Source organism: Pongo pygmaeus, chromosome 10 (assembly GCF_028885625.2).
Source record: "Pongo pygmaeus isolate AG05252 chromosome 10, NHGRI_mPonPyg2-v2.0_pri, whole genome shotgun sequence".
Classification (NCBI taxonomy): domain Eukaryota; kingdom Metazoa; phylum Chordata; class Mammalia; order Primates; family Hominidae; genus Pongo; species Pongo pygmaeus.
In genome coordinates this window covers 63,387,435-63,406,085 of record NC_072383.2, presented here as the reverse complement: position 1 = coordinate 63,406,085, position 18,651 = coordinate 63,387,435, and the positions used below count along the sequence as shown (strand labels likewise).

The 18,651-nt window shown below is 42.0% G+C and overlaps 1 long non-coding RNA gene across 8 annotated transcripts in view; it reads left to right on the top strand.

Annotated features, from left to right (window-relative positions):
• LOC134737591 (uncharacterized) overlaps window positions 1–18,651 on the top strand; it is a 178,820-nt gene that overhangs the window by 84,464 nt on the left and 75,705 nt on the right. For 5 of the 8 annotated variants that reach the window (XR_010122615.1, XR_010122619.1, XR_010122618.1 and 2 more), the window contains exon 3: window positions 8,973–9,050. The exons of 1 other annotated variant lie outside the window; for it this stretch is intronic. This is a non-coding gene — a long non-coding RNA (uncharacterized LOC134737591). Of the gene's footprint in view, window positions 1–8,972; window positions 9,051–10,929; window positions 11,048–18,651 lie in introns of all 8 variants that reach the window. 2 more of the 8 variants (XR_010122617.1, XR_010122614.1) reach the window with 1 other exon arrangement.

Sequence of the window (18,651 nt, the reverse complement as noted above, 5' to 3'; positions counted from 1 at the left end):
CCAGGTGATCCAGATATGCTCTTACTCCACCCCCAGCCTCTCTAAGAGTGTAGTATTATCATCAGAGTACTGATGGCCTGCAAATTTGACAACTTGATTTCCAGGGTACTGACAATGCCCATCATGCCAGCAAAATACCTCCCCAGAGACACCCTTTGGCTCAAGGTTCTTTGTGCAAATGTCTATGAACGTAAAAATGCCTTAAACCACATCACTCCTGAATGTAAATAAGTTTGTCAACTTATCTCCCAAGTAGTGAAAGAGAATGACTATTGAACATCCAGAGGAAGATAGATACCATGAAACACAAGAAGGACATTGAAAAGCTACTAGAATCTACACGTCCTTCTTCACAGTACTGCCAATGGCTGGACTTGATTATAATATTTAGGTTTCGATGTTTATATCCTGTCAAGGGAAAGCAGAATATCACATTCTATCAAGTCACTTGAAAAGAACCACTGATTTACAACTCCAAGGCACTAACAGAGTGTTTGATTTAAAGGAGTGTGTCTATGTAACTGGAATAAACACACCACACTCCAGAAAGTCTGCAGATAGCTTCTCTCTGAGTAAATGGCAGAGAAGAACTAAGACATGTTTATATTCCTTCCCTTCCCTAAGGGTTATCAGGGCCTTTTTCATCACCTTGGATGGAAAACAAATGATCAAAAGATAGATGACCCCACGTCCCTTCCATATCTCCTTCTTGGTATGCCAAAAGGCTTACCAGCAACACAGGGCAAGCTAATTATTTTCTTCTAATCAATCAGCTATTTTAATGATGTGTGACACTCCAGATCTATCAGTACCATTAAGATAATGTCTGTTCTGTTAGGCAGCAGCTAGTTTATAGACAACTCACTAGCCAACCTGGACCTTTAAAAACTTTAAACTCATGTTCATCTGAGTATATACTCCAAGGCCTCAAAGGAAAATCAGGCCCGGAGGCAGCATCTGGGCGGCCGTGACTCAAGGATTATTATTAAATGCAGGACTGCTCCAAAGGCCTCCCTCAGGATTTGAAGTTCCCACTGGTTCCATTGAATTTTTTCTTGGCCTTCAGGAGAAATAGCTGTTATTACTATTTTTTTAAAATTTGTCCCTGAGCATCGGTAGGCGTTGCCTTCCATTCCACAGGACCTCAGAAACTGTTGTCTGAACAGCTGCTTTTCAGCAGCGTGCAAAGCGATAGAAAGATCTGGAATGTTGCTGGGGTGTCCCAGTCCTCTCCTTGGGGAGAGGGATAAAATGGACAGGAGAACATGAGGGTCCTTGGGAGGCAGGTCAAGAGAGATAGTGTTAAAAAAAAAGTTGAGAAGTCTGGCAGAAATGTGGACCTAAGTTAATTAAAAGACATTCAGTTTTGACGCTCACATTGCCTTCAAAGACTTAGAGCTTTCCTCTCAGACTCTGTGTACCTGGCAGGGAACAGTGCCTCGTTTTCAAGGGCCCAAGTTCCCAACCATGGGCTAAACAGAATCCAATGGTGGCCACTGCTGGGAAGGAAGCATGGTGAAAATGGGCCTGACAGGCTGTGGGCTGCTGCTGCTCCTCCTTCTCCTCCTCCTCACTTTCTCTGCTGCTTGGGCACCTCTAGCTGTCCCACGCAATCAACTGGCAAGCTCACGGGTCTCTGTCTTACTGGCTGACAGTGGCCCTGACCAGATGTTTCACCTGAAGCCTTCACATCCGTCTCCCATTAGGCAGTAACTGTACTAGGGCCATAGGGAGAGGGGTGCTGGTCTGCTTGGCCACTGCTGGAAGCAGCTTTTGTTCTGGATGGTTTCAGCTTGAAAATCTGCCTGAGGAGTGCTTTCCTTTCAAAGGATGGGGAAACCCTATTTTGGCCGGGGCACAAGCTGTCTTCACTTCTGAGTGGGGCAGGTGGCGGGGAGGGAGCATCCCATGCTTCCTGTTCACAGACCATCCTTTGTTCAGCAGGAGGAACCAAGGGCAGGCATCACTGCCAAGGAGGGGCCAGCTTTCCCTGGCCCTTCTCTATGACATGTATAAAATCTGTAGGCTCCCCACGCATGTGTATATCATGTGAATATCATGTTCTGCACTAGGGCTGAAGATGGAAAGAGGAATGAGATAAGCTTTTTGTCCTCAGAGAGTTCACAATGAAAGGGAAGGAGTACAGGAAGATACACACATAATTACAAAACAGAGGTCTATGTGATAGTGTGAAGACACAAAAGAGAGAATATAAGAGAAGACTTCACAGAAGGAGAAAGTGTGGTGTTGGTTCTGGAAGCAGAATCAGTAGGAATTTGGAGATCAGCCAAGGGGAAAACACAGCCCAGATAGAAGCAACTGCATGTGGAAAAGCAGGGAGGTGTGGGGAAGTTATGCCCTATGTAATCATCCCTGCTGTCTGTAAGAAAAATTAAGGAGAAAGTCAAACTTGTATTTATTCCTTTAATTTTTTTTAAGTCATCTTAAGTTTCAAGTGCAAGGGTGTGATGAGTAACCGTAGGTTTACTCTACCTGGATCTTTCAGTTTATTCCAAGAGACAGACAAACAAATAAACAGGTGCATGCATTACAACCCAGGACCGGTGCTTTGAAGTAGCAACCAGAGTTCTGTAATAGAGAACAGAGGAGGGTTTGCCCCAGTCAGGATGCTAGCGAGGCCTCTTGGAGTTGAGGGGAAGAATCAGCTATGGAAGAGCCTTTCAGTCTAAAGAAACAGCCCCTATGCTATGGTCCTGAGGCAGAAAGAAGCTTGGAAAGTTTGGGAAGATAAGAAAAGGCCAGTGTGGATGGAAGTATAGGGAAAGAGATTACATATAGGAGATACCTTTGATGAGATGTTAGGGACCAGATCATGAAGGGACTTCTAGGTCAAGGCAAAGGGTCTGGGGTTTCTTCCAAGTGCAAAGAGAAGACATGGAATAGTTTTAAACAGGAGAGAGACATAATCTGAATTTATCTGAAAAAATAAAAACTGCTGGCTTTTGTATGGAGAATGCATTTGAGGAAATCTAGAGAAAAAAATTAGATCAATAAAGAGGACTTTGCCCGTATCCCAGGTAAGAGCTCATGGTGGCTCCGCCAATGGTAGCAGCAGTGGAAATGTAATAAATGAATGGGTTTATGATATTAATTTGTCATTCCGGTTCTGTTTCTGGTGTCACAATACTTTGTCTTTTTTAGATGTCATAATTTAAGCACCTCAGAGAGTAACACACCACTCATCTTTATTCTTCTACAGTAACAAGTACTTGACATACGTCCTTGGTCTAGAAAGGAAGCAGGAGCCACAGACAGCTGAGGTGCAGGCTCCAGCCCAATGGCCTCTCATTACAAGAGGCTCTTGGAGTTTCTGATCTTCTTTGCTTGTCTCTATGCCCAACCCTGTCTAGAGTGCACCTCAGCATGATTTTAGAAAACAGCACGGAGAAAGAGAAGTTGAGGCCAGTCTTTCTCCTCGAATCACCAAGTATCTATTAAAAGCCATTCCCTCCATAGAGCCTTTTCTTGCTTCCTGAGATCTCATAGAGGATGCTCCTGGGACCAGCCTGCTCCAGGCATTCCTGCAGGTGGTCAGGGCTGGGCTGTTACATTGTCTTCTCTCCATCCTTGACCTTGAAGCCTTTCAGATTATCCTCCGAGCACTGCTCCAAAAGCCCAAGAGTGCATACAGAAGGGGATCAAAAACACTCAGGGTGGTTTATAATTTGTAATCTAGCTCCTTCAAAAACTCTCGAGGGAAGCCTCAGTCATCCTCAGGTTCCTAACTCACTCCTAAGAAAGTCTCCACACAGCCTCCCCTTTTGATAAATGTGATGATTTAATTTATGTCATGCTCTCTTTGATCCAACTTCATTAATCTTTCATTACACTTTGCAATGAATGGAAGACAATTGTGCGTGTGTGTGTGTGATCTTCAGTATATAGAAAACATTAGCATTTATAAAGCAATTTCCCATACATTTTCTCATTTAGTCCTTGCTACAACCCCATTTTACAGGTGAAAAAATGACTCTCAGAGAGACAAAGTTATTTGGATATCAGCATACAACTTATAAATTCCAGGAAAGTAGAGGCTGTGTCTGCATTGCTCTTCATTATATCTCGAGAGTCTGGCACAGTGTCTGACACGTAGTAGACATCAATTTGATAAGTATTTGTTGAGATAATTAACAAATGAATTAATGATGCCTTGACACAGCTGGGATTAAAATTCTAAATTCTAACCTCTGTATCCACCATGTATTGATTCCCTCTGATACAACAGTGGGTCTACCTACAGAAATCAGAATAAATGAATTATTCAACTCTGTCTTGTTGTTTAGAAACATTTTTGTGTTATACACATCAAAGCCATGCCCTGTATTAGTAACTCTACCCATTTAGTAATTTGTAGATTGAACGAGGCCAGACAGAGAGGAATTCGCAGCCTGTGGGTGTCTGACTGTGCTCTGGCTTCATGTACCTTTGTGGCACTACACATCCCTTCTCCCAACTCCAGCCCAAAAAATATGCATGTGTGCTCACATAGTTTTCAACACCATTTTATGGAGTGCACAGTCAGACTCCCTGCCCAAGTTCAAGATTGTCTTTGGGGGCTGTTTTGCCAAAAGTAGTGTTTTAATGCATAGTGAGGGGCCAGGTTCAGTGGCTTATGCCTATAATCCCAGGGCTTTGGGAGGCCAAGGTGGGAAGATTGCTTGAGCCCAGGAGTTTGAGACCAGCCTGGGCAATATAGTGAGACCTGTCTCTACAAAAAATAATAATAAAAAAAAAATAGCTGGGCATGGTGATGTACACCTACAGTCCCAGCTTCTTGGGAGGCTGCGGCAGGAGGATCTTTTGAGCCCAGGAGTTCAAGGTTGCAGTGAACTGTGATTGCACCACGGCTCTCCAGCCTTAATGACAGAATGAGACCTTGTCTCAAAAAAAAAAAAAAAAAAAAAAAAGCATAGTAAGGGCCTCTGATAAACTATATGTCACCATAATGTTCACAGCCAGTGCTAGGTTTCCAAAAGGAAGAAAGAAAGGAAGGAGAGACGGGTTCACAAAAAATGGTACTCTTTATTGCATCAATAGAGGAACAGGCAGGTCACCCTTCTACTCAAGAAACCTCAGAGCAGCTGCTGCTTAGTTGACTAGTTTTTCATTTATTTCTGTAGAATGAGAGAAGGTCGATTGTACATTAAATCCTTGCTGACCTGTGGCTAGGGGCTGAGTAGGCTGACACATTGCATCAAGTCTTGGTTATTCATGTAAATATGATCTACTTAATGATTGATTTATCCTCAGAGAATTTTGAGTCCCAGGCCATTTTTTTCTTGCCCCTTTCCCCCACTAATATTCTTGGTAAATAAAAATAGAGTGGTTTTATAAACACTCTTTTAATAAACCCCAGAAATTGAGCCAAGACTAGCATCTACAATCCCACTTTCGGGAACAGGCCCCCTTTCCTCAGATCATTATTCCTTGTGAAAATACCACATTCAGTTGAACAGACTTGCTGGTGTGGTCAAATAAAATGGTAAAACACAAAATAAAAAACCTTTTGTATGTAGGAATGAATGAAGTAAAATAATTCTCCTGCCAGCTCAAATACATCTAAACATCTCTGGAGTCCCATGACCTTCAAAATAAAGATGAATTTGTGAAGATTAGCAGTGACAGCCATGGGAAGGAGAGAAGGATAGCAGAGCCCAGCTGAGCCTTTAATGAGGAAAAAAGAATTCAACCACTGAGAAGTCAGAGGCCCCAAATCCTGCATATAGCAACTGAATATAATATAAGCTTCCCATATCCTGCTTGTTACCACTGTACCCTCACTTTAGAAAGGCCATATTTCTAAAACAGAATGAAAATCTTATGCTATCCATATATAAAACATATTTTTTAAATTTTGAAAGAAAATATATGACACATATATAACAAAATACATTTAACGAAATTATGTATATTAAAATATGTGTTAACATATACCTATATATAGGACACATATATAACCTAATAAAATATATTTAACAAAATTATATCTATTAAAATATATGTTAACATATGCCTATATATATAAAATGTATTAACAAAAAAGTTTAATATGTAGGCAAGCTGAAAATAAGATGATGGCAAAAACATATTTAATGCTTGCTATGTGTCAGGCACCATCCTCAGTATTTCACCTATATTAACTTACTTGAGCCCCACAACTCCATGAGAAAGTTATTATCATAGTTTTATAGTTGAGAAAACTGAGGCATAGAGATATTCAGCAACTTCCCCAAAGTTATATAGCTAGTAAGTGGCAGAGCTGTTTATTTTAATTCCAAGTGGTCAGAATCTAGATTCTAGGCTTTTAATCATTACTCAAAGAACTCAAAATGGAAGTTGAAAATAAAATTTCTTACAGTCATGTTGGAACTGGAATACTCTTAGGGCTTAAGGAAGTATCAGCTATTCAGGACTGATGTTGAAAGCACATACCCTATGTGTGCTGTAAAACTAGATCCTAAATTCTGCCTAAATCCAGGCGCTGGGAAGTTCTGTCTTGACAAAACACTAGGAAAACTCTATCCACCAGGTCAGGTATGTGGCACTGCAGAAGAGGGGAAAGTCACTTATGAGAAACAGAAACCCCAAGAGCACTCTGTCCAATGGCAGGTTACAAATTCATGCTACCTATATAATACAAGAATGAGAAATTAACATAAAAACTGGTCCACAAGCAAACTTTGGACCTCTTCAAAGAGATGCCCCCTATGAAAAATAGCTCTCCCTGAAGATGAGCTCAGAAGCACATAAGAAGACAAACTTCCATGAAAGACTCTGAGCAAATGCACAAGAATAGAAATAGTTGAGAAATTGGAAAGAAATTTTTAATATGCATTTTAAAAATATTCAACAGAAAAAGAAAGAAATGTGCAAAAAATTCTTTGAAAACAGGGAGTTTTTTTTAAATGGCAAATATGGGTTCTAGTAATGAAAAATATAGTCACTAAAAATACTTCAGAGCCTGAATATATGAGTAAAACAGCAAAGTGACCTCCTGACATTTACCTCTAATTTACTAATTTTCCCTCAGGGAAACACTTTTCAAAGAGATAAAGACATTAAGCATATAAAAGAGAAGATAAAAAGATATGGAGATAGAATGAACAACCCAACATGTGGGCAAGAGGTATTTTTAGACAATGGTAGAAATATTTTCAAACTTAAAGAAAATTATAAATCCTTAAGTTGAAAAAGAACATAGAATCCAAAAATGATAATTAAACACAAATCTGAACCTAAACACATATCATTGAAACCACACTACATGAAAATAAAGATAAATATTACCAGAAAGAAAAGACAAATGACCTTTAAAGGAAAGATAATTAGATTATTAACAGATGACTTCTCATAAGCAACAATGGATTCCAGAAGACAATGGAATAATATCTTCTCTGTGCTTATGGGATATGACTATTATTTTAGCTTTTTATAATCTGTGAAAGTTTCACTCTTAAATGATGCAAAAATAAAGATATGTTCAGACTTCCAAAAAACTAAAAATGTTTACTACTAAGGCCTTCATGGAAAGAAATACCAAAGGATATACTTTAGCAGGAACAAAATTTAACCCAGAAAAAAAGAATGAAGTGCAAGAAGCATTGATGAAAAAAGAAACATATGAAGAAATTTAGGTAAGCATTGTTGGTGGAAATGCAATGCCCTATCAGCAATAATACAGATGATGGAGAGTCAATTTGGTCTTAAGAAGTCCTGAGGTACTTGTCTAATTCAGAGGAAAAGGAGACATTGACAAACTTCACACTGAAAATTATGTCATAAATGTAACAGAGTAAAATATGCTAATTGAAAACAATTGTATTTTCTAGTCTGTTAACCAATCATTTCTGAATCCCTTGAGATGTTTTTAAAAAATATGGATTTCCAGCCCCCCCAAATGGTTCTCATTAAGTGTATTTTGAGTAAGCCTCTGCTTCTGTTATTTTTTACTCCACAACCCACACCCACTAATTTTGCTGAACAGTCATAGTTGTGACAAACTAGGTCAGGGGGGCACACATCTGGGTTCTTCCTCCTTGGGTCTCCAAGATGCAGGGACAAGCTGTAAGCCAGAACACTCTGTAGAAACCAGTGTGCCATAAGGAGAAGCTCCCTGGGCAAGTGTCCTGAGTTCATAACGGGGAAAGTCTTTTTATTCTCCCTGACACGTAATGTTTTTTCAGGTGATAGGTTTGAGGAGGTAATTTAGTAGATCCCAATAATCGGAAACAAATTATTTTGAAGTGACGATTTAAATTGGGTATTGGCAGGAATTAAATATTTAGGCATAATGAGTATAATTGAGTATCAGGAAGTGTTTTTTACAATGATGTAATAACTGTTGGCATTCTGTGTGTAATAGCAGGAAGGTTTAAGTGTTTGAAGTGTTTGAATAGCCACTGCTTGTGAGAAAGTGCTTTTAGAAAATATGTAAAAGTTATTAGCTCCCTTTTTAGCCTGTGCGAGAAGCAAAAGTCAATGCCTGAAAGTCCTATGAAAATACAGCTTGGCTCTGACTAAAATTCTATGTCATTTACCAGATCCTTGAGTAAAAGTCTCATGACCTATTTATAAAGAATTTCAGTTGATGGGGCCCAACTTCCCCAAACTCAGCAATAGATGCTGTACAAATGAAGAGGCATGCAAGGCCTACATGAAAATGCAAATCCACTTCTTTTTTTATACTGGTATACTGAATTTGGGAGATTTTTAAAAGTGTGTAGTGTGTTATATTAAAGCCCTCCCTCTTTATTTGAAGACCTTGGAGTATGGAGCAGTTGGAATTTAGAAAACATGACCTTTGCCTATAGGGTTGAGCACACCTAGTGTTGGATTAGAGAAGAATGATCCCTCAGTTCTTCTCATTGTAAGCAACCCTAAAAAAGCAAAGTCCTGCCAATTCAACCACAATGTATTGCTGTTACTACTATGAGTGTTTCTGCTCTCACTAGACTCTGAATACCTCAAGAATGGGAGATTGGTCTTGCCAATCAGAGAAGCTCCAGGACTAGCCTAGTGCCTGGCACATGGTGAGTACCAAATATATAAATTTATGTTTTTGAGTGAGAGTGAATGAATGAAGCCCCCAGGTCAATGTGCTTATCGTTATCTCAGAAAAAAAAAATTATTTCCTCTCCTCTTTAGTAACCTTCTGCCCTATGTAGCTTGGGCTAGTTCAGGACTTGGTTCATATAGGTCTGTGCTTTCCAATATGGTAGCCACATTTGGCTATTTATACTTAAATTAATTAAAATAAAATAAAACTTCAGTTCCTCGTCACACTAAACACAGTTTAAGGGCTAATAGCCACATATAACTAGTGGCTACCTATATCCAACAGCATAGCTATAGAACATTTCCATTATTGCAAAAAGTTCTATTAGATAGGGATAGTAAGACTCCTAACTGAGACCCCTGGAGCTCTTCACCCACCTCTGACTCTACTAGTTATTAATTGTATGACTGGGTGAATCACTCAACTTCATATGTGCAAGCTGTTCCCTCTGCCTGAAGCACTCTTCCCGCCTGTGGTATCCTAGTTAATTACTTCTCATCTTTTAAGTCTCAGCCCAATCATTATATCCCCAACTAGGTCAAGGCCTTTCATAATACCTTGTCCAATTCCTTGTCAAGGTTGACATTTTATGTATTTTTATGTGACTACTTGATTAATATCTGTCTCTCAGATCAAATTATTAGGTTTGGAAGGACAGGAGCATGTCTGGTTTTGTCCAGCATTGTATCTCCAATGCCTAGCAGAGTAAGTGGCATGTAGTCAGGGCACAATATTTATTGTACAAATCAATGAATAAGCCATCAGTGTCTTTGCCACAGCCACTGCAAGTGATTGGTGCTCTGCTGGACTGATACTCAGCTGAGACACTCAGGTAAAGTCACATATTTTTCACAGGATCATCCTTTCAATTGCTCTCAATGTTCATTACCTTTCCTTTTTGCTTATGTTAAATATTCCTAACAGCACTCCTGCTGGTTCACCAGCACGGTTAAGACTTTCAAAGTGAATGAATTGACTGTGCCAATTGAACATTCACAAAGTTGGAGATGAGCACAGCATTCCATTTAGGCTTTGAAACAGGCATTATTAACCTTTGTATATAGAAGCCACTCATCCAAACTCTTCGTCAAGTCAAAAACCTAATACTGATATCCTGAGTGGTTTTCTGGAAACTCCCTACTTCCAGGGTTTAACATCCAGCCCCACTCTCAGGATTATATATGGGAAGTTAGAAAACATACACGTCAATGCTCAGAAAGTCTATTAATAGCCACATTTCTTCCAAGTGCCCCAGAGGTTTGCAACTGTCTGAGCAATCCTGAATATCATCCTAAGTCTCTTGTTTTAGTGGAAACTACAGGAAATGGGGGTAGTTCCAGCTGAATGTCCCCTCAAGTGTTCAGGTCTGCACATACCACAACCACTGAGTACAGGCAGACCAAAACAGCAACAGAAAGGGCCGCCCACTTGAGCTCCTGTGAGCCTTCACGTCTGAGTTCATGTGGCTCTCACTCAGAAACGGAAGTGGAAAACCAAATAAAGTCAACTCCATGGAGGTCCTGGGGACTTAACACTGAGCAGCCACATGAATACCAGAGTGATGCATCATGATTCATGTTATTACAATAAATGCCTAAGAAAGAAATAAGGATTTGGCACTTAGTATAAAGCATTGGCAAGACAGCTCAAAGTTTTCTGCCTGTTGTAAAGTATAGCCTGGGACATTTTCTTTCATTGAGCAATATGCATTAGCAATGTTATCTAGAGTAGTAAAGGAGTTACTCATAAAGCTTTATTAAGTGATGTCAAGACTCCTTCCTCCCCGTGTTCTTTTCTTCTCTGGGACAGGCTTTAGAAAAGACATTAAGTTTTTATTTTTATTTTTTTCCCAGTGTGTCTATGCCAGCCTGATATTAGAGGATGAAACACATACCTAAAGGATTAACAATCTAGGAATCACCTTTCCCAAAGTGATTCACGTTGGGAAAGAAGTGCTGAAAAGCAAAACAGGTACCCTCTTGATTTAATACTGTTCATATTAACAGAATAGGCTCTGTAAAGGACAGAAACAAGTCACGTCAGAGAGCATTCTTTACAGCAACATTTGGGGAATAATGGGGAAGAAAACAAACTCCAGCTAGTTCTCTAGGTCTTCGTGAGCATGGGAAAGGGCGTGATGCTTCACCAGGAAAGAGTTTTTTTTCACTTAGAAAAACAAAATAATTAAACTTGCATCTCCACAGTGGCTCAGCCAGCTGGTGGTGGCCCAGCAAACACATCCATGCTGGTCCATTTATGATGGACACATCATTGCTGCCAAATCAACTGTGTGATGACTTGTGTCACTCTTCAAGGCGGCTGACGTACATAGGGAAGGTGCAGGCTATTTATCTTATACACAGAGTGAACACCTGCCTCGTGGATGGCCTGATGGGGTGTATTCTTGGTTTAGAATCAAAGACTTGAAAGGGACCTTGGGAAAAATTCATCTTCTTTTCTCCCTGCTAATGTGAGAGTTGCCTAGACAGCGTCTCCCACAGTTTTGCAGATCTACATTCTCAATCAGCATGAGTCAGACGAGAGATCAAGGAGAAGAGGAACACATTTGGAGGGCAATGGCTGTCCACTGCAAAGAAAGGCCTTCCACCTTCTCTCCCCAGGGTTCCCCACTTCCTCATGGTCTTGCCTGCTTCTAGGTTTTTGCATGTGGGGTTCTTTCTACTTAAGACCCACTCCACCTCCAATTCATCAACATCCTTGCCTGGCTAATTCCTACTTTCCTTGTAGGCCATCCCTTCTGCCAAGAAGCCCTCTCTGACTTGGCAAGATTAGTTCAGGTGCTGCCACTCCTCTGACTCCTCCCACTAGGGTGACCAACTGTCTGTTTGCTTGGGACAGAAGGACTTCCTGGAATGTGGGCTTTTAGTGCTAAAATCAAGATAGTCCTGGACAAATCAGAACAGTCACCCCACCTCCCGTGTTCCCTGTGCTTACCTTCCTCAGACTTAGCATCTTCTATTGTCACTGCCAGTTTGCTTTTAGCACTGTAGACTGTCAGTTCCCTGAGGGCACGGATGGTGCCATTCATCTCTGTAATCCTGCTAGCAAAGGTCTGACACATGAACAAGTAACCAAAAGCCACAACTGCAATAGCTCCTCAGTGCTAGATGAATGAATGAATGAATGAATGAATGAATGGATGTAAAATCCAAGAGGTCTCTCATTCCTGCTTCTTGCCTTTGCAGTCCTTCCTTAAATGCAGGCATGGCTCCTAAGATGTGCTGTGGTACCTCCCCAGCCAGCACCCAGAACAGCTCATGTGTGCTTGCCAGAGGCTCCTACATACAAATAAGGCACTCTTCTTCCCTGCTCCCAGCCATTATTTACCCGTAGTTACTAGCATAAAACTAAGGCCTAGGAAACACTTTTATTATTGCTCATTTCTTTGGCTACTATTAATTGAGAGTGTATGTGTCAAGGACTATGCTAGGTCCTGTCATTCATTTTTAGATACAATACACCATTTTCCAGGTAAGGACTCTGTAGCTCAGAGACGTTAAACAACTTGCTCAAGGTCCCAGTGTAATGGAACATATGGTTACAGGTGACCGGGGCTAGAACCCAAGCCGAAACTTGACTCCGAGCTTATGCTTTTAGCCACTACCCTCTACCGCCAGATGCTTCCTGTAGCTTTGTGGGGAGTCAGTCCAGGGAAGACTTTTCTGTCCAGTCCACAGCATAATAAATTGAGGCAAGGGAAACACAGGGCCTGTTTCTTCATCCCTTGTCCATTACCTAGACTGAGCCTGGCCCCTTTTGGTTGAAAGGAAGCATGGTTCAGAAGAGTGTACCACTGAACTTCAGGGAAGCCTGATGCAGAGGTCTTTTGAGAGGACTGAATAAACAGCTGATAAAACAGGAAGGCTCTCAACCCTTTCATCTGATGATAACTTCGAAGCTGCGATGGAGCGAGGGTAGTCCTTCTGACCAAGGTAGCAAAGCCAGACAGTGGCACCGACAGGCCTGCAGCCCTAATCCCCTGACTTCCTGCCCATGTTTTCTCCCCACTTTCTACCCCCATTCTACGACTGTAAAAAACACACAAGGCTCTCTTTACCACATTCCTCAGGTTTTAAAGCCACTGTTCCTGCTGTCCTGCCTCTCCACTCCTAATACTTTTTTCCTTCTTTTTAACATTTGAGGAAGAAAATGTTATGGTTAACTGCATTTGAATTCCACAATGTCACTGTAACATGTAATAAATACCTTTTATTATTTATTACCAAAATGCTTAGGGGCTGTGGAAGACTAAAGGCTATTCTGTTCTTTCTGATGCAGCTCTAACAGTATATTCCAGTTACTTGGGGGAGGGGGCACAGCGGGCTTGGTAATTTAATCTTCTCAATGCCACAGGCCATGTCTCCATGATTCTGCTAGAATTGTATGTGACTGGAAGATTTGTTTTAGCTCAATCTTTGCAGCCTTGAGGATGGCAGGTTCTCAAAAACACCTATCCAGCCCAGCAGCACTACCTGAATGAGCAAGGGGGGAAACCCAATGGGCAAGGGTCTGGGTCGCCCCAGAATCCACAGCAATCAGACAATTCTGTCTTAGGGTAAGGGCTACAGAAAGCACTGCACATTCAGAGTTAGCTGGGCAAACTCACTTTGGGGATATTTTTGGTACTTTTAAAAACTGTGGCTAAAATGACCCAGAGACTATGAGCCCTCCACACCCCACCCCCATAGCCTTTCATACCTGCAACCCAGGAATTTTGCTTGCACTAAAAAGGCATCTTCCAAGAGGACCTATGAACTTAAAACAAATGCTGTTTAATGTGCCATTCATTCGGGGTGTATCTGGATTGATTTATTGCACCCTTCTGACCCCACGTCTTTGGAACAGCATTCCTTCACGATTACACAGGGAAAGGACTCAGGCAGGACTTCCAAGGATACGCGTAGAAGGCAACAATGATACTTCAGATTGCTGTGTATCGGGTAGCCCGAAGGAAATGCTTCACCCAATTCAACGCACGATGCGTATGAGCCAAAAAAGTTTGTAAATTTTTTGACCCAGGTTTCTTGAGGCTTTCCTAAGGGATGTGGCCAGCACAGACGACTATTATCCAGATTATGGGCTTTTGAGTACTTCCACATTCAGGATATTCTGAGAATGTCTAACCACACACAATTGATCACAGAAATTGCAATCCCTTTTGATCCTGAGGAAGGAGGAAGTGAGCTCTTCCTGGTAACTACCCAGCAGCAGCAGAGACAGGAGGAGGGAGGGAGGAAGAGAGAGAGAGAGAGAGAGAGGGGGCGGTGGGGCGGGGGGAGAAATGCACCAGGGAGAAAATAAATTTCTACTGGCAGCTCAATAGGCCAGTGGTAATCAGAAAATGAGAAAAACCTTGTAAAGCTCTCAGAAGAGGCCAGGCTACAACAATTGCCCTTTAGAAATGAGATCAACGGCCTCTCTTGTGGGTGGCACAAGTATAATTATAGCAATTAGGAGAAAAGACTACAGTCTTTTTTTTTTTGCTCTTAATGTATAAACAAGCAATTCCGGCACTTGTAAGCCAAAAAGAATTGGTACATGGCTTAATTCTATCTACTACTGTGACTCTCCTTGCTTTAATTGGCTTCCAGGAAAATTTCATGAGCCTTTGTGGTTGTGGTTTAGTTAAATACACACATTTACCTGGAGGCAGGCTAGGGGAGGAGAGCAGAGTGCTTTCACTGACTATCCAACTCCCAGCAGACCAGTTAGCCCCCAGGCTGCCCGACCAGAGTCTGTGAGGCTGGGAGGAGAGGGATTCTGGCTGAGGGCCTGTGCTCCTATACTTCCCGTGATGCCTTGAATACTGTGTCCCCCCTTGGAGCAGCCATAATTTCATGTGACCTCTACTTCCTACATTCCTCTCCCAGTCTCCCTTCCTCCTACCCCTAAATGGCATGTGTTGGGGTGTCTAGCAAGCATCCAACTGTTGTTTTGTTTTTCCACTGAAGTCCAATGGCCATAGAAGAAGTAAAGAGGAGTCTGAGGCAGTGGATGAGCTGGAAAGTTTCTCATTTTTTGTGGTTGGGGGATACTAGGAAGCCCCTCTCAGCTCCAGCCTCCTCACCCAGTGGCTGACATTCTATTTGTGAGTGGCTGGCTTCCTTAAGGATTGCTTAGGATTTATTGGTGCAGTTAAATAAATGAATCCCTGGCTATCCACCATGGAACTCAGCTACATGGAACTGCTGCTGTGAAAAGAGCTTGATTGCAAATCAAGGCCTGCAAATTCTCTAGAGGATGAATTCTGACCTCTCCCTGAAGAATCTGGTGCATGCTTCATAGTCTAGCTGTAACTCAGGTCATCCTAAACATAGTCTCTGCACACAGTGACAATCCATCCAGCTATTTTCTCATGATGCAATGACAGACCAGCAGACAGAAATTTAATTTTATTGATAGAAATTTATTTCTTTTGTTTAAGAATTGCCTTACATTGCATTTTTGAAACGCAAATGCTTTTGCTTTCCTATTTTGGTGCCCATGCAAAATAAGAGGAAGTTTTCTCAAGATGAGGCTGATAGGGGAAATGTCCCTGGCTAGGATGGGAGACCTGAGCCCTCCCACCACCTCTGTGGCTGTTTGTTAGGGAACCAAGAAGCTGCCTGTGTGGGCTTTCTCACCATCTTGTACTCCTAGGACAGCTCTCTCTTGCTTATCCAGGCTGTCTTTCTTACTGAATTTTTACAGGAAGCTCTCACTACTCCCTCATACTCTCACAAAGCTCACCTAATGGTCCTCTTGATGATTCAAAAGAGGCTAGAGCTGGTCAGGAACAGCTGGTATATGCTGGTAGACAGAGTGATCCCTGGCCAGCTCTCTGGCATGAGTTGAGGGCCAAGTCAGTATGGCCCACCAGAAGGTTCAGCAGGGAGGGCTGAACTGAAAGCCTGGGCTAACCCAGGGTAAGGGGCTGAGCTAGCAGTTCAGAAGAAAGAGAAACCAGAGGCCTAGTAGGAACTGGGAGTCACCCAGTGCAAGAGAATTATGGTGGTTTTTCCCTCTATACCATCCATGAATGCTTAGGTGGCACTGTGGCCCACCAGCTCATTCTGGCCCATTTCACAGTTGTCACCAATCTTCAAAGATGACTCAATTTGGTGGTAGATGGGGTAGGAGGGAGTTGGAGAGTATGGACTCCACGTGCTTCCAACTGCCCCATCCTAAGCTCCTACCCTATTCCTTCTATCTTTTCTGGCTGGCCTCACCCTCAAACTCTCCTGCCATTCAGGCCCCTTTCGGCTTCATAATTTTTGCTCTGCATCATTTGATTGAGAAGTCTTAACATCTTTGGTTATTCAGTGTCCTTTCTCCATACAACCTTCCTAGGTCTATGATCTTGGAAAGGTCCTTAACCTTTCTCTGCATTTGTAAATGGTGCTAATTACACAACCTCCTTTGTTGGGTTGCTGTGGAGTTAAACTAAGAATATGAAATGAAATTATACACATATGTATATATATTTTTTAATTTTTATTTATTTATTTTTTGAGATAAAGTCTTACTCTGTCACCCAGGCTGGAGTGCAGTGGTGTGATCTCAGCTCACTGCAACCTCTGCCTCCTGGGTTCAACTGATTCTCCTGCCTCAGCCTCCCGAGTAGCTGGGATTACAGGCGCATGTCACCACAGCTGGCTAATTTTTGTATTTTTGGTGGAGATGGGGTTTTGCCATGTTGGTCAGACTGGTCTCAAACTCCTGTCCCCAAGTGATCCACTCACCTCGGCTCCTCAAAGTGCTGGGATTACAACTGTGAGCCACTGCACCCAGCCATATAAATATATATCTTTAATAGCTACTCAATACCTAGCTGCTATTAGAATTATTAGAATTAATATTAACAAACACTGTACTATGTCTTTTTGTTCGTTTCCTCTGAAAATAACACATTTGTGTAAAGGTGCCAAAGATGTGCCCAAGGACCATCCTTTTCTTTAAAATTTATTTAGCTGCCAAGTGTGGTGGTTCATGCCTGTAATCCCAGCACTTTGGGAGGCTGAGGTGGGCGGATCACAAGGTCAGGAGATTGAGACCATCCTGGTCAACATGATGAAACCCTGTCTCTACTAAAATACAAAAAATTAGCCTGGCACGGTAGTGTGTGCCTGTAGTCCCAGCTACTCGGGAGGCTGAGGGGGAATCGCTTGAACCTGGGAGGCGGAGGCTGCAGTGAGCCGAGACCGCGCCACTTCACTCCAGCCTGGTGACAGAATGAGACTCGATCTCAAAAAAAAAAAAAGTTATTTAGCAAATCTGCCTTGATTTATGTCAGGCACCACCTCTAGGAATTACAATGTAAGCCATTCACTTAAGTTTCTAGCTGACTGCTGGCATTCACTTAGCACAAAGTGCAACAGAGAAGATTCCAGGAATGCATCGCAAGAGACTGCTCATGTAGACAGTGACAGAGCTAGCAGAAGGGAACGCATTTCTGACAATGGTTCTGCCAAGCAGTAGGAAGAAAAAGAGATGGAAATAACAGAAGAAAAGCAGCAGAAAATTGCAGAAAAGGCTTAGAAAAACATGTGGAGAGTGGCTTTAGAGGGGGTTGGGATCTTGGAAGCCATATGAATGACTGTCCTGCAGGACTGGCCCTGAGGGCCCCTGGTGAGGAATGGAAAAGCCTGAATGGAAGAGGATTCTGCCTTCGGAACTTGCTCTGAGATCTGGTGTGGAGTTATCTGGAGCACAGGATAAACTTTTGGCTTCAAGTCAACCTGCACTTCATTGGACAGAGGAATACTTAAAACTAAGTGACAGGACAAAGCTATTTAGTGTCAGATTTTTGCCAGATCTTTCCATCTTGAAGCTTAAATTCAAGCCAGGGCCAGAAAGAAAGACTCGCTGTGGGGTGAATGTGGCGCAATGAGGGAGTAGGAGCTTGGGAGTTTCACCACCAATTCAACATGGGACAATGAACCTCTTGGAGAGCCTATTAATGATGACAACGCTAGAGAGAAAAATCTTTAGCACCCATTAAAAGCATGGCCATTCCAAATGGTTTATGACAATTTTTCTGGGAAAATAATGTACAATTGAAATAACATGAGAATCAATGGGAAAATGCGTAAGTACACAAGACTCCCCTCCATCCCCAACACACTATAATGTCATATCACATCACAGAAAAGAAAATAGAAAGAAAAATGTGTCTCTGGAGAGTTTAGCAAATCTCAAGCCTATTTGTCCCAGGAAGAAAATGTTTACATTGTATATCCAAAGTGCCATATTAGGAAATTGCTTTTCTGCAAGGTTTTTCTCAAATGGGTAATGGGCAAATGGATCCAAAATGATTACAAAAAAAAATTATTTCTGTGGTTATTCAAAGCCTTTTTACAACTCTCAGTTCCCATCTCAATGTGCAGGCAAGGGTGGGGTGTCTGAATAATGCTTGCTCTTCATGGGAAAAAGAAGGCAGGAATGGTCCTGGGACTCTAGTGATATCTGTGGAAGGGTTCCAGCCCCTCTGAGGAAAAATCAAGCCACCCAGCAAGGGACATGCAGGGAGAAAGAGGTCTTTTGATGCTGGTCTAAATAAGTTGACTGGCAGAGAA